This window comes from Anser cygnoides, chromosome 12 (assembly GCF_040182565.1).
Source record: "Anser cygnoides isolate HZ-2024a breed goose chromosome 12, Taihu_goose_T2T_genome, whole genome shotgun sequence".
Classification (NCBI taxonomy): domain Eukaryota; kingdom Metazoa; phylum Chordata; class Aves; order Anseriformes; family Anatidae; genus Anser; species Anser cygnoides.
The window spans coordinates 3,924,428-3,939,632 of record NC_089884.1 but is presented as its reverse complement, the minus strand read 5'-3'; positions in this window follow the sequence as shown (position 1 = coordinate 3,939,632).

The following is a 15,205-nucleotide window of genomic DNA, read 5'->3' as shown; positions in this document are numbered from 1 at the left end:
AATGCATGTGTGGACATAAGCAACAATTTTAAAGTAAAATCTGTCTTGTTTGGGGGCAGTCTCATAGGTTTGGGGGTCTGACTTTGGATTTTATAGTCTTCAGGGTGCTTGCTGTAGAACTAACCACATTGCTTGTCTTAGTCTGGGAGACATTTCATTTTTCAGCCCTGGAGTTGAGGGGTAAGGAATAGGGTGGGGTGTAAATGGCAGGTGTATTCCTATTGCCTGCACCACAGGAAGGGAAGATTGTGTGTTTAAAAAATTGCAAAATAGTGCTGTAAAATTAAAACCATGAGATTTAGATTTGCTCAAGTTGTAAATGCGGCATGGAAGCCACATATGTATCATTTGTTCTACTACCCAACAAAAACTGATAGCACAAAGGAGATTTGTTTTTTTTTCTTCCACAACTGAGAAGAGAAAAAAAAAAAAAAAAGTTGTTTCAGCCCCTTCATTTCCTCAAGAAAAGCTTCAACTATCTTCAGTAGAAAACACAGAAAAATTGTATCACAGACAGGCTAGAAATGCCATTAGTGAAACGCGGATACTTCTTCAAGCACATCAAAACTGTCAATACCAGATGCTTCAAAGGAAAAAGAAAAAAAAAAAAAACTGCTTTGATTATAGGAAGACTGTGGCAGAGAAAATTCTTTCACAAGCTGTATTATCCAGTCAAAGAAGAAAGATAAACCATGATTAATAAAATGCATGCAGATTTGTGTGGATCAGACCTTGGATTATTCTGAGAAGTAATTTTACAGAAAGTCTTTGGTGTTGTTTCTGTGGATAACTAAGGAATTGTCCTGGGAGAGCAGAAAACTTCTAACTTCCAAACCATCTCAAAACTCAGAGCAACTTCTTTCAGAGGATAAGATGGCATTTCCCAGAGCATTGGGTAGTGAAGCTCGATGAAAACAAAATACAAGGCATGCTTGGACTGCCTAAACAGTTGTGTTTTAGTTAAAAGTACTTGGTATACCAGTTTGAGGGCTGTTCCAGCAGGTACAAGAGACTGTTACCTGCACACCAGTGCTGCTTTTTGGCCTGTTTTTAATGCATCGCACGGCAGTTTTAGTTGTCATTACTGATAGTCACCTGTCAGGGCTTTATCTGATGGGATTTGCTTTCACTTTTTACATTCCTGTCTTTGTGTCTGTTATCACTGTGTCCTTCAACATCTGCGTGTCACCACACCTTGTGTCACAGACGTATGCATTGTACTCCTATAAACACCTGGATTCTCTTGCCATCCTTTGGTCAGAGAATCTCATCTTAGTTTCTCAAGGTCCAACCAAGTTTTTTGAGGTTAACAAATTCACCTCAACTTCATGTGGTTTGCATTCAGCTAAATATTCTGGTCCTGGCACAGGCTGAAACGGTGTCTCCTATTGGCATAGCATTCCTTGGATGTCTCTTTTTTGGGGCCCCTTTTCCTGAGCCTGAATGTGACACTCCACATCTTAGGTCAGAGGATGCAGGTTAGTTTGTAGGAGAGATTGCAGCTGGCAGATCTGTTCCCATTAAAGAAGCTCCTTCGAGAACAGGGGCTGGGCTGGAAGCATGCACCCCTTGTTGCCACGCAACAGTCAGACAGAACCCCGGGTACCAGACACAGCTCATCCATCACTTGGTGATTTTTCTGTGTCCTTTGCAAATGTGGCTTCCAGAACTGCACACAGTCTTCCAGTCTGTTTCAGCTGTGCTGTAAAATAACTTTATTACTCCTACTTATTAGTCCCCCACACTCATATCTAATGATCTTGTTAGTCTTTTATGCTACCACACTCCATCAATTTGTATCTTAGTTTCAGATGATGACAATGCTGTTCTGTGTTTATTCGTTACAAAGCAACAAGGTATTCCGATGTGAACTTAACTGCAGATGTTTCCTAACATTGGACACATGCCTTTTCTGGGATAAACAACTCTAAGAAATCAATGCAGTGAAAGTAATAAACATATGGCTGTGGAACAGAATGCCCACTGATCCAAATTCCTTCTTTTTCTGTTTCAAGTAAACATTTCCTATGGGAAGCTGTGTTCTTCGTGGTGGATTCAGTGTGTTGTTATATCTGTGATACAGCGCTAGGAATGTGTTAGAGGGCTATTTCCTTGCCAGATACGAAGACTAGGTTTTACCATCTGCTTGATGTCTTTTTTCCCCTTATGTAGGTAATACGAGTGGCTAATATTGAAGAGAACTAGTTCTTTCCTTATGTTGATAAAAATTGTATAAAGATGTTATGAGCATTTGATAAATGAGATTTACGCTCGTCTGCAAGTGGGAGAACGTATCTGTTCTTGGGGCTCAAAACACTCCCTGGTTTTAGACTGCATCGATAGAATATGATTATTTTCAGTCTACTACTGAAACAATTCCTAGATACAATTCCTTTGATGTTCAATAGAAAGTGCTTATTTATACAGTGAGATGCATAACAATATGCAACATCAAACTATAAAATTGTATACAGGACTATTGTTATAATTTTGTGTTTGTCTAACTCTGCAAAAAAATGTAAATCCTATGCCTAGCAGGAGGTTATTGAAAGGATCATGTAGTCATAGCCCATTCAGATGAAACAACCAGCAGGTTTAAGAAGAAATGAAATTAAACTTTAACAGCACCCTAACTACACGACAATAAAATTCAACTCTTATAATTCTGGTTACATTTATCTTAGAAACTCACTTTTATGGTATCTTAAGCTATAAAAGAAATTCATTAGAAACATAAGGAGCACAATGAGGGCATCTTTCATTTCCCTGCTCTAAAGCTACATGGGCTGAAAAACGCCAAGCTATTTATTGTTTCAAAAACTGTATGTGCATGCATGACTGCCAAGGGAAGAGTTAAGGTTATGTACCATAAGTTTCCTTTTTCCAGAGGTCAAAATGTGTAATTTGGGCAGGGTCAGTAACATATAGTCTTATAAAAGATGGAAGTTGTGAGAGGGAATCACATTTTGAAAGTAAATTAAAACTGGAAAATGATCTTAGAAACAAAGTGATATGTACTTGTGAATCAGTACTTTTCAAGGTGTTAGTTGTGCACGTTGTGATTTCATTATTCAACCTGCCGTGATATAAACCTCATCTCAAGCTAGCTGTTGTTTTCCTGCACTTTCCATAATCAAAGCCTGCTGAAATTAAACTGGTGCAGAGTTAATCATGCATGCTGACTGTTTTAGTTATCGCTTCTTTTTAGATCTGTACCAGTAGTGTCTAGGGAACGCAAACAGTAGTAGACCAAGAGCACCTGTAATTATTATTGCAAATTAGTAAATTGACCTTGTCAGAAAAAAATGGAGCAAAAGTTTCCCTGTTAATTAATTTTCTCAAATGCTTTTTAAGTTTGTACATATAGTGTGGAGATAGGCAAGGAAAAAGAAAAGGCAAGCACAGAAAAGATGCACTTAAGGCAATAAATGATGGGTTATATACTGTTACCAATTTGGGAACTGCATTTTTACTAGTACTAGGTCTGAGGACCACCACGATAATTAGGTGCCAGTGTTTTATGGTAATTAAAATAGACTTATGTCTTCGTGACAGTTTGCAAATGAGGGTTTTTTGGTGGCAAAGACCTTGAGGTGTATTGTTGTTTGAACTGGTTGATCTTGGGGTAGAGCAGTTTCCTTTATTTGCCTCTGGCTTGCAGAATGCAACCCAGGTTTGCAATTAGCATCTGCAGGTAACACCTGTCCCGTGGGAAACAAACTTCCACTGCTGTGGGCCTCAACCAGCACAGCTAAATGTAAGGGGACAAAAGCTTCGCAGCAAAAAGTGTCACCAGATTGCGCTTCTGACCTGCTGTTCAGCTTCTGTTCTGCTTACAGAGCTACATATGGAGGGACTGCTGTTGTGCAGGACAGCTTGCAAGGTACTCTGCTGATAAGCTATGAAATCAAATGACTGATAGTGTCCTGGGAATGTGTGGGAATGCCAAAGGTTCAAAGGGTCTTCAGAATCTTTCCATCAAAACAGATGGACTGATTATATATATATATACACATATGTATGTATAGATATATAATTGACTTTTCTTATAGGTGTAATCGCAATGACCTCTATGTTCTGGGGCATCAAGGCAATGGAATTCTGGCTGGGCGATGGAAAGGGCAAGAGTTGGTGCATCTGGAAGGGAGAAAGAAGAAAAAGAGTGCTTCTTTCATTCTTTAAATCAAAGCCCGTGGTAACCATGTGATTTCATCAGGAAATTACTCTGCTACAGTCAGGAGGAAATCTAGGGACATTCCTTCCCAGAAGGTCCTGTGCTTTTGAAGGATGAAGCAGTTGCTTCATTTCACAAAGGTTCTTGCATTTAACTTTCTGCTCTGCCTCCGTTTCCTCATAGTAGTGAATGCTGAATTTCTGTCCCTGCCTTTCTGCCCTGCAGTTGCGCTGCCTCCTTGGCATGACTAGGAAAGGGTAAGATCACCGCAGCCCTGCCTGTAAGTTCTGTGGCAGAACTGAGACAAGGAGCTGCCGAGGTGGATGTTGAAGCTGGTTTATGCTTGCAGCAGAGTCCACTTCTTGGCAGAGATTTCTAGTGCTTTGTCAAACTGTCTGGCTGCATCAGTTAATTACTTGTTCCAAAGTCATATCAGAGTGCTTAAATCTCAATGAGTTTGTTAATTTGATTCTTTGACTAGTTTAGGGGAACTTGGTTGTGCTGGGGTAGCACGAGAACAGTCTTGTAACGTACCTGCAGCACGCCTGCCTGCCAAAGAGGAAGATAATCAATCAGTCCGTTGCCACCACTATTGATGTAGTGTGAGATGGTCTCTGACTTGAAAGATGAAGAGGAAATTAAGCGTAACACAGTGATAATGGAATGATCAATGCTGCTTGCTGCAGACTTTGCCTCTGCACTGAAAAAGCAAGATGTTTTGTGAATGCTAGCTAGAGATGTGTAAATGAGACGCTAAGTCTTGCCCGTAATACAAAGCTAACCAGAAGTGACTAATATAGCACTGTCAGCATTGGTGCTTTACCAGCAAACCAAGAGACACAAGAAGAATGAGAGGATGTCCCAAACCTTCTGCTTCAAGAAGGCACAGAGAGTTGTGGTTGTTGTCATGAAATTCCTTTTTCTCGGTCTTTGAATCATGGTTCTGTTTTCTCTTATCATCACTGAGTGTAAAGAAGGAATTAGTGGAGAAATCATTTTCTTCTAGCAGTTGTGTAGCCTGGGTTTTTATCTAAAAAACTGTCATAAAAACTCGTTCTTGATATTAAAAGATTACTTTCAGTGACCATAAACACTCATCAGTTTGGGACAAACTCTTTCCCTTCAATGGCATTTTCTGTGGAAGGAGCTTTCGATATCGAAACTTGCTCCGAGTATCACGGGTCTCAACTTCGTCTAGTATGAAGCCTATAGGTCACCAGAGCGATCCTGAATATTGATGTGGGGAGGAACACATTTGTAAGTGTCTCACCTTGGGAATGCCATGCAGTTGATAGGATTGGTCTCTGCAGCAGGTGTGTTTACAAAATTCTCTATGCGTAATGCCAGTTTGAATTTTTTATGTTAATAGTTCCCCTAAGGGAAAACAGGACTTCTGAATGTCCGCTTGTAGGATCAAGCATTTATTATTTATTCTATATGCATTTATCGATGGTTCTTGCTAATGAGATGAACTCATACCCTCGGGTTTTCCAGTGCTTTTATAGAATGTCAATTTCCTATGAAATCATTAAGGAAATAATTAGGGACCTTCATCTATTTCCCATCCTTCCTTGCATGTTAGAGCTTCGGTGTCACCCCCCACTGTTATTTTCCAGATTCTGACTTTCTGCAAAGACTAAGGACAGGATTTCCATACCCTGGCCCTTTTTTAGAGCCATTGAGGTCCTTATTCAGTGTCTCACCCACCCTCTGAAATATTCTCTGCTACTTTCCTCAATAGTACCAGATGATGAAACAGATAATGGGATTACCATGCTCCAGTCATATGCTTTAAAATATCTTGCTGAGTCAAAATTTCATTATTTTAATATTCCATTGACCACTATATGAACTTTCAATTCGCTGTGGCTTCTCCACAAAATTACATTAAGTAACAGTGGCTTGTATGAAATCTTTTTTTAATATCCTTGATTAGTCAATAGCTTTATAATACAAGATTTTGTTTTCAAATTCCTTTTCTGTGTAGTAAACGTTTATTTCTTGGCACTACTGTCTGTTCAAATTGCAGTGTTGTTTACCTATGTTTTTAATTTCATGTTAGCCTCAGGTTAAACCCATTCACACGTCAATCACCACTGAGCTTGAAATCTGTGCAGATACATTCTGTAAAATTTTTAACTATTTGACCAGATATCCATAGTGAATCATAGCAGTTTCCTAATTCAGGATGGCTGTAGCAGTCTGACCACCACCTGAGCAATTCTGTTTCTGTTTTTTCTGATGACTTTTTCTGGTTTTTCTGCTCTGCTCTGAGCTGGGCAGTCTTTGGCAAAACAGGAAGTTTTGAAGCAATCAGGACAGAACTGCATAAAGATCTGGGGGAATCATTTGAATATGGAGGCCAAACACTGGTTTCAGAGATTGTTCCAGTTTTAAAAGCCTTGGATGATTGTAGAAGTTTTTCAGACTGTACTGTAGTGAAATGAGCATTCATGAGGAAACTCAGCCTTGAGCAAAGTCACAAAGGCTCTTCTCCATCAATGTCCTTCTTTCATGCTGTTTTCAACCCACTCTGAGTAAATTTCAGTCTCCTAGTATATGAGTGAATAGTTCTTTGAAATTCGTTCATTTCAAAATTGATATTGTTGGGGAAATTCATCTATTTTTTTTACCTTTGTGCAAAGTTATTTTTAAATATATACATTTTCAAACTGGATGCAGCCTAAGCCAAACCACTGGAGTGTTTTCATCTGGTATTTGGATTTGGACAAGCACATTATTTTATATATTTCTATTTATATATTCAAATGACAGGCACGGTCGTTTTAAATCTTCGAGTACACGTTGATCCGTTTTTTGTTGTTGCTGCTAGAGAGCATGCTTTCCCTAAACTTTTGTTTCTTTCCAGGGCATTTCAGTTGAGCCAATGCCAGTGCAGAGCCAAATCCATTCCCATAGTCAGCATGATCTCCTCAATGTAGCCCCATGCCGGGTGATGTTTCCTGATAAATTCTAAGCATAGCTAGAAATAGGAATCCCTGCAGCACAAAAGCAAGAGTTCACCTTTTCTCCCAGACTGATCATACCACTGTGCCCTTGCCTTGCGTCAACACTCAGTATCTTGTCTTTGTGAAGGATGTGAGCACCATACCCCCAGTTTTTAGTATACTTTTCCCCTCTTGAATCATTGATGGTAGATAATAAAAAATGTCACAGAGCTGCTCTGAAAATCCTGCATCTTTGAAATAAAGTACAGGAGGAATCACACTAGATAAATGACATGTTTTAACTGAGCTGAGTCCTTGGAGAACTAGTCTGGTGATTATAGGGAGACTGCAGCTGAGTGTCTTTTTAAATCATGTAATTTGAAATTAACTCTCTTTTCCTTATCTAGTTAGTACAGTCCATTGTTCTGAATTTACGGCTCAAGTTGCTATCTGATGTTTAAAATATAGCATTTCCCAGAGTGTTTCCTGATCAGTTTAATGTAATTTGAGAGCCTTTCATTCTTGAATGCTACAATTGCAATGAGATTAGAAGCACAGTGGTTAAAATGAGTTTCCATTGCTAAAAAAATAGATATTGGTAGATAATTCAGGATAAGGTCTCAAAAGAGAAAAAAATTAAAAGACTAGAAGGCAGAAAGTAATCCATATTGAGAAACTACCTGCTGTCCAAGGCAAGCATGGACTCCAGCGTCATCAAGCTGCAGTTCTCTTTGCTTTCTGATAATGTGCCAGATGTAACTTGAATGCCTCCCAGTCAAGTGTTGCTTGATTAAAATGGGTCACAGAAAAGAAAAGCAGTCAGAGCTTGCCATGTTCTACTCTGCGAGACTCACCCTGCCTGCCAGGCGAATGGGCAGCAGAGCTATTATCATTCAAACCGTAATGAGATGTGTGATTTAGGTTTTTCAGGTCTCTGCCTTTTATACTCTCATAATAGAAATCATTAGGGATCCACTGAAATATTCCATTTATCACGGTAAATTTAGGTGACTGGTGACATTAAGTGCTGTTATGGGTCTGGGTCGTGATTACTGCCAAGCTGAGTCCTGCTCTGGCTGAGTGAGTCTGCATTAACTCAAGTAGCTAGATTATTATCCATCATGGCTGATGATAAGGCCCAGTTTTTCTAGCAGCAGGGTGGTAGGAAAGTGTCCAGGAGAAGTCTCTGCCTCTTGCATCTGGGGCTGAAGTCAGGATGAAGTTTTCATGCTTTTGGTTGGGTAAATCAGAAGTCTTTAAGCTAATTCAGCCTTTCCAAATTGCACTTCCCTGCTTCTGCGTGCTCACTAGGGCCAACTCCTATTTATGCACTTGAGTAGTTATTACCTTTGTGCCTAAGAAAAGGAAAGCAATAGGCAGGCCTTCCCAGACAGTGATGAGGTGACAAGGAAATTACACTGCCAACCACAAACATACAGAATTACCACAAACCATTAAGTGTTTTTCTCTTCTGTCACACACTTTACGTCCAATCTGTCACAGCAATCTTGCTCTGGAATTTGGTTGAATCTCAGTCTTTGACTTCCATCCTTTCCAGGCAGGTTTTTAGCTTGAAAGCCAAAAATCGAGCAGTTTACAACATTCATTCACTATCTTGAGTTCCAAACACCGCCTTTACAAATTGCACATTCATTATGTAAAAAAAAGCACTTTGCATCCATTGTCAGTAGATACAATGCTTCAGTGCACACTGTTTGGCTTGATCTGTGTGCAGGCTTGAAATTAGCTGCCTTCCAAATGTACACGTCCTCGTACTGCTGCACAGTCCTCGGGTGTATAAGCAGTAGCCTGCTCTCCTTCTAGAATGAAGTAGGTCCATTTTAAATTCTGAGTTTATCCACTTTAACCTGGATAGGATGTGACATTTATTCTAATTAAGCAAGATTTTATCTAGGAGAAAAGGCAGGCAACCATAATAGGCAAAAATGAGGTATCATATTATCTTTAAATAAAACGAAATGGAAGCATGGATAAAAGAAGATAATTTGTTTGTCTTGCTGGTAACCTCAGGGCTCTGTTATTTTAAGACTGCTTATCAGAAATATCAATTCATACTCTTTTTTTTTTTCCTTTGAAACAGTGGCAAGTTATAATTATATTATGACTTATTTTACAATCTCAAGATTTGTAATATTTACTCAGGCAAAATTAGAAACCAAGGAGAGTAATCAGTCATTCACAACTCTAATTCTGTCGTTACCCATTTTGTAGACTGAGTACAGGATAACTCTGTTGTTAGATTCTCTGAAATATACAGAGCAAAGAATAAAAGGTTTTTTTGATTTCTAATGACTGTTCACTCTGAGCACTATTAAAGCACCTCACCCTGAGTTACAGTCCTAAACAGTAGTTCAGTCTTTATAATACCAAGGATACAAGGTGTTACGGGAAGTTGTAATAATTTGGGACCTCAATTACCTAGCTAATTGGGAGCATTGGACAAGGCTTTACCATCTCCTTCCACGGAGATGAGACATTGGTAGGATTTCTCTCACCAGTCAGATCTACTCTGAAAGCTGCCGGTTGTGTAAGATTGGGTCCTGGGGAGGGATGTGTTTCTGGGCTTTGCCCACAATATTGTCCTCTTCTGCATGCTGTGCTAGTCACTCTGGATGGATTGCAATTAGTATGTATCTGCAAGACCCTTAGAACTATCCCTGCTTTCAAACCTGAATCTTCTTGTAACTGTAAATCAGTATCCAGAAAATAATTTTTCATGTCTAACTTATGTGTAGCAGAAATATTATGAAAGTCTCCAGTTTCTGTATTCTTTTACTTCCCAGCTGTCTCAGGAAAACTAAGAATTGTCACCATAACTTGAAGTCTTGATGTACATTTAGTGAGCAAAACTCTTCATAATATCACTCCGTAAGTCTTGATATTAATATTCAAATTTTCAGCTTCTTTATTCAAGTCAATGGTGAACCTAGAATAATAAAATACAATGGAATTGGTGTCGAAAATGATTATTCAATGAAAATTTTAATAACTGAGCAGACACGTAACCATATCTGAATTGTAAAATGAGGTCAGCTGTGAGTCATCACTGTTTATTTTAATAGCTGCTTAGGGTTCATTATGTAGACAGTTTAAAAATAATAATAATAATAATAATAATTCAAGAAATTCTTAGCTGAATCTGAAACCGTTAGAAGCAGGTCCTATTTATTTCAGTGGAGGTGTGCTGGCTTACAGCAGCTGAGGATATGATAGATATCTCTTTGTTTTCAGAAGATTTTCCACAAATCACTACAAATATAGTGGCTTAGAAATACATACTTGTGAATGTGAATAAAAATTTCTGACTGTGGGTTTTGGCATATCATGTGTCTGGGAGGACTGTAAGCCCTGACTAGCAAATATAGAGAGTTGTGTTTCGGCCAAAACACCCTGGAAATAATGCTGTTCATACCTTTCTGTTCAAAGTAGAAAGTACACTGATATCAGAATGATACAAGTAAAATTCTGAACAGCTCTTCTGCCATCTGAGTTTGGGTCTGTTAGGAAAGTTATTTTCAGGGAGGGGGGATAAAACAACAAACTTCCACCATTTCATTCAGGCTAAAGGGCTGTTAATCCTCCCAAATGGCTGTTTGCAAACAATAATGCCTGCTGTGTTCTTCCTTACCGCTTGTTTCAGCTGACCTGCACAGAACGCCGGTACGGATATGTTCATCCATTACTATTTTATAGATGCTACTCTGGCAAGTGTCATTGCAGCAATGTCCATCAAAAATGTCACTCAACACAAACATTTGCCAGATCTGCCTGCCAGCACGAGCTAAATCATCTCACCATGGATCGAATGGAGCTCATCCTTGCCTCTCCCTCTCTAAGAAAATCATTAGGGAGCCATAGAAGTGCTGATAACTAGCAGTGAATGACATGCAGCAGATGCTAAATTTTGTAACACTGATAACAGTTAATTTTTCACTGTGAGATCTGAAACCTTATTTGTTACTGAGGAGTCCTTATTCTAGTTTTAAGGGATTGGACAGAGGAATTTGTGGGAACAGAACAAGACAGTAAGTAGTATATGAGCCGATTAATAATCGTTCCATACAAGTCCTTAGCCAGGAGTTTATAGGTAGCTCACTCTGTCTGTCCATACAATGATGCTTAGCACACGCATAGCCAGAGAGAACCTCAGTGAACCTACAAGCCAGCCCTTTGCTGGGTTCACTGAGCAGCTCTGTTCGTGTTTATTGAAAGAGGTACAAGGCAGGTGCCCTAAGTGGGGTATGTAAGAGATGGAGATCAAAACACAACAGAAATAGAAGGAACAAGGACCTTTAAGTTTGTTGTCATATTTCTGATCGTGTTGAGGCGAATGTTTCACGTACTTCATTTCTGATAAGTAGTCTGAACATTTTCTCCTGCAGATTACCAGTATCTGTGGCTTGTCAAATCTACGCTGTTTCAATCTGAAAGGACAGACAGTTGTGTGCGGCAAGACTGACAAGAAATATTAAATTAATTCAGAAAATCAGACTTGGTCCTTACATTCTCCTGCATAACACAACTAAGGGGAACTTTGCAAACCTAAGCCCCAGTCCTGCTGCTGACGTTTCCTTAGCAGATCACCGCATCCATGTCACAACTTGCTTGAAGACAAAAAGTGCTTGCTGCCTACTGCTGGGTCCAGACCTTGCCATGGGAAAGATCTGACCCCTGAGCAGATGAGCAGGGACTTCTGAGGTGACCTCTCCAGCTGTCAGAGAGGCGCTCCCACTGCGCTGCCTTTGATCCCAAGGAAAAGCATGAACCGGTACATCACTGCTAGGGTAACTAATTTTAGCATCTGCATCTGTTTAATTGGGACTCTCAGCAGAACATGACTGCAGAGGGAGCCCGGAGGAAAGGAAGATCACTTGGCTATGAATTGCATATGTTTTAAAGCTTACCTGCCCCGTGGATAAATCCTCCCAGGAGCTGCGAGCTTTGTGCTGCTGCCATTCCTGACCAATCTTCTGCACTCGGATGGGAGGTTTTTTCCAGTGCAGGAGAATATTTAACAGAAGTACACAAGAGATCTACTAAATATATGGCATTTTCTCTGTCATAAATCATGATACTGAATATTTTCCAGAGCTATGCAAGATATTTGGACATTTCAGAGACTCTCCTAGATCACTTTTGTAATTTTCTGCATGAGTTGAGTGCTAAACTCCCAGATTTTTGGTCAACGTTTGTCAAAGGTCCCTTAAATAATACCTAAAATCTCCTTAAAATTTCCAGAACCTAAGCTAGCTTTGAAAAATCAACTTGCTGCCTGTTTGTGTCTTATATTACCAAGAATTGTACCTGTCACTCTTATCTTTTATCTTTTTATCAGAGTCCTGAATACTACTGACATTTCTAATAGAGGATTGCTGAAAATATAATAAATATAAAAAGCAGAGCTGATGTAGAATTATATTAGGAGGTTGGCTCTGAATTCACCAACTTTCTCATATAAGAATTTGTATTATTTAATTATCCTCCTAAATGTACACTTGTCTGTTTCATTGGTCTCTTGAAGAATGTGAATGCTGCCTAGTCAAGAACTGCATATGACCTTTTCCATCAATATGTCTCACTGTCTACATTATAATACAATATTCATTCACAATATATACATACGGAACTTAGTAAATTGTTTCTGGGTTTAGGAGTGGAATGTCAAAAGCTAAGACATGAGCATGCATCTGCTTTGGATTAGTTTTACAGACCATCAAGCAAATGCAGCAGAAGAATAAAAAGACATGGCTTATAACCTGAATAATTTGAATTCAGGGTTTGAATCCAAAATTCAAATAGTTATTCTCTTCTGAAAATAATTAAAGGTTGGCAGCACTTTTAGTTATGTGAAAGTGACAGTAACCTTTGTAGTAAAGGACTTCTGGTAGAACACAATGTGATCTCATTGTTCTCTTAGAAGAGATCCCACAGTCAGTGATGAGAACCTGGAATATGCTTCATACTGTGCGTTCAAGTTTGAAATGAATGTTGAATCTATACCAAGAGATTTCTTTAAAATATGCATAAACTCTTTTCACAGCATTTTGTTTCTTACCAGCAGTTTGCTGAACACCTCTTCAAACTCTGCAGCCTTTTGCAGTTGTTTCCAACTCTGGCCACCAGTGCAACAAAAGAGTAGCCTGTTTTATAGAGAATTTCATCACTGTTAGTGCTAAACTGTCCAAACAAACAAAAAAGAACAACACTAGCACTTCCTGATTCCTAACCTTGTTGGATGTTGTGTTCCTCTGAAAGAGGTGGATGGGCGAGTATTGCTCTTGAGAAAAGCTTTTTGTCTTACCAAGACCAGCTTTTGAGAACCTGCGAGCTGTCAGTTCTTTTTTCCTGAAAAAGAAACAAAGGATTTTTTCCTACTTTTCTAGAGATTAGCTTTTGTTTAATCTTCCAATCTTCTGGCATACTGAATCACTGACTACTCTAATAACAACATGCTGGTTAATCCTTATGAAACATGTAGTGATAATTCCGCCTAAGAAACAATTCATGTCTTACTGGCTGTCAGCTGAAAGATTATGTTAAAATTTCTGCTGTTCGAAAAAAAAAAAAAAAAAGAAATGTGTGTTTCTCCCCTCAATTATTTTATTTCGCAGTGAACAAGGTAATCACATTATTCTCTCTTATTTCAGGCATCCTCATCACAGATGGTCATTTTTTACTGGATTTCATTTTATATTCTCTTAGAGCAGACCAAAGGTAGGAAAAGAAAACCTACCTTTCAGCTGGTATTTGTGAAAATCTTGTGTGAAACTCCCCCAGGATTTGAATCTTAACATACTGTCAATGACATAATTTTCTTAATGATTTTGCACCGTTCTTGAAGTGGGAAAAATCTACTTGTTAAGTAATACTAATGAACATACTGCTTCTGCTGCTAACCTAACCCTACCGTAACCTTCCTTTTTTTTCCTGCTGTCATGAGGGGAAATGGTCACTTTTTTGTTGCGTACACACCACACAAAATGAAGGCCTGACAGCAGTTCACAGACAAGTCAGCAGCACAGTGAAAATCAGCAAGAGCTGCTGATGACTAGTTGTAGGACTACCATTAAAGCCATATTTCAAAATGTGCTTTTATGTCAGTGAGACAATTCTGCCTTAGTACATCTTTCAGCCCAGCTCCCTGTGCATGGACTTGCCTTCTTAACTTTGTCCACTGTGCTTCATTTTTCTCTTTTTTAATTTGTCTCCTTCAAATCTTCCCCCGACTCACTTACTTGCACATCCTTCTGAGACATTTTAAAAATAGATGGCTGAAAATAAGAACATTACATAAAAATGTGGAACCACCGAGACACATGGAAAATGTTCACCATAAATCACTCTCCCTCCTTTACCTTTTGCATTGACTCTGAACTCTTTTGAGCAGACAATTTTCTCTACAGTAATACACTCAGCATGCGGTGCTACTGGACCTACAGATGATTAGCAATGAGTAACCCTGTGTCAGGCTTAGTTTCAGTCCTTTCAATGAGAAGGAAATGTCTATACAGCAGAATGGATGATCAAAATCATCCCCATTTAATAGGGTCACATTTGTTAGTGCTTATCGATGTAAGATCACGCAGTAATAACCACTGTGTTCAAGAATAATTATTTTTAAAATTACATGCTGTACTTTAACTAGCATTGGATATCACTGCTCAGTGTAAAAGCAAACCATTTAAAAATAAATACCAATTATAGATTAATGAAATATAAAAACAATCAAGGAATTAAAAATATTTAAAACATGGCATTTAATCTTTTGCCAATATAAAGATGAGATTTCATTTTCAATATTCGCTATTTTCCTTTTGATCTTTCATTACTAACTTGAATTCTCTTTTGGTTTTGACTACCTTGTGTTTAATTTCAAGAGAAATTTATCTGCAGAGAAAAGCCTGAGATCTAAGGATGAATGCATTTAGTTATGTTTTCTTCCCACCCAGCCTTACAAGTGGGAGCCAAAACCAATTTGTTTGCTTTTCTTTATATTTGTTTGTATCTGACAAAACGCTATGCTGTTGTGTTTTGTGTTAATAGTTATGGAACTTGGTCTACT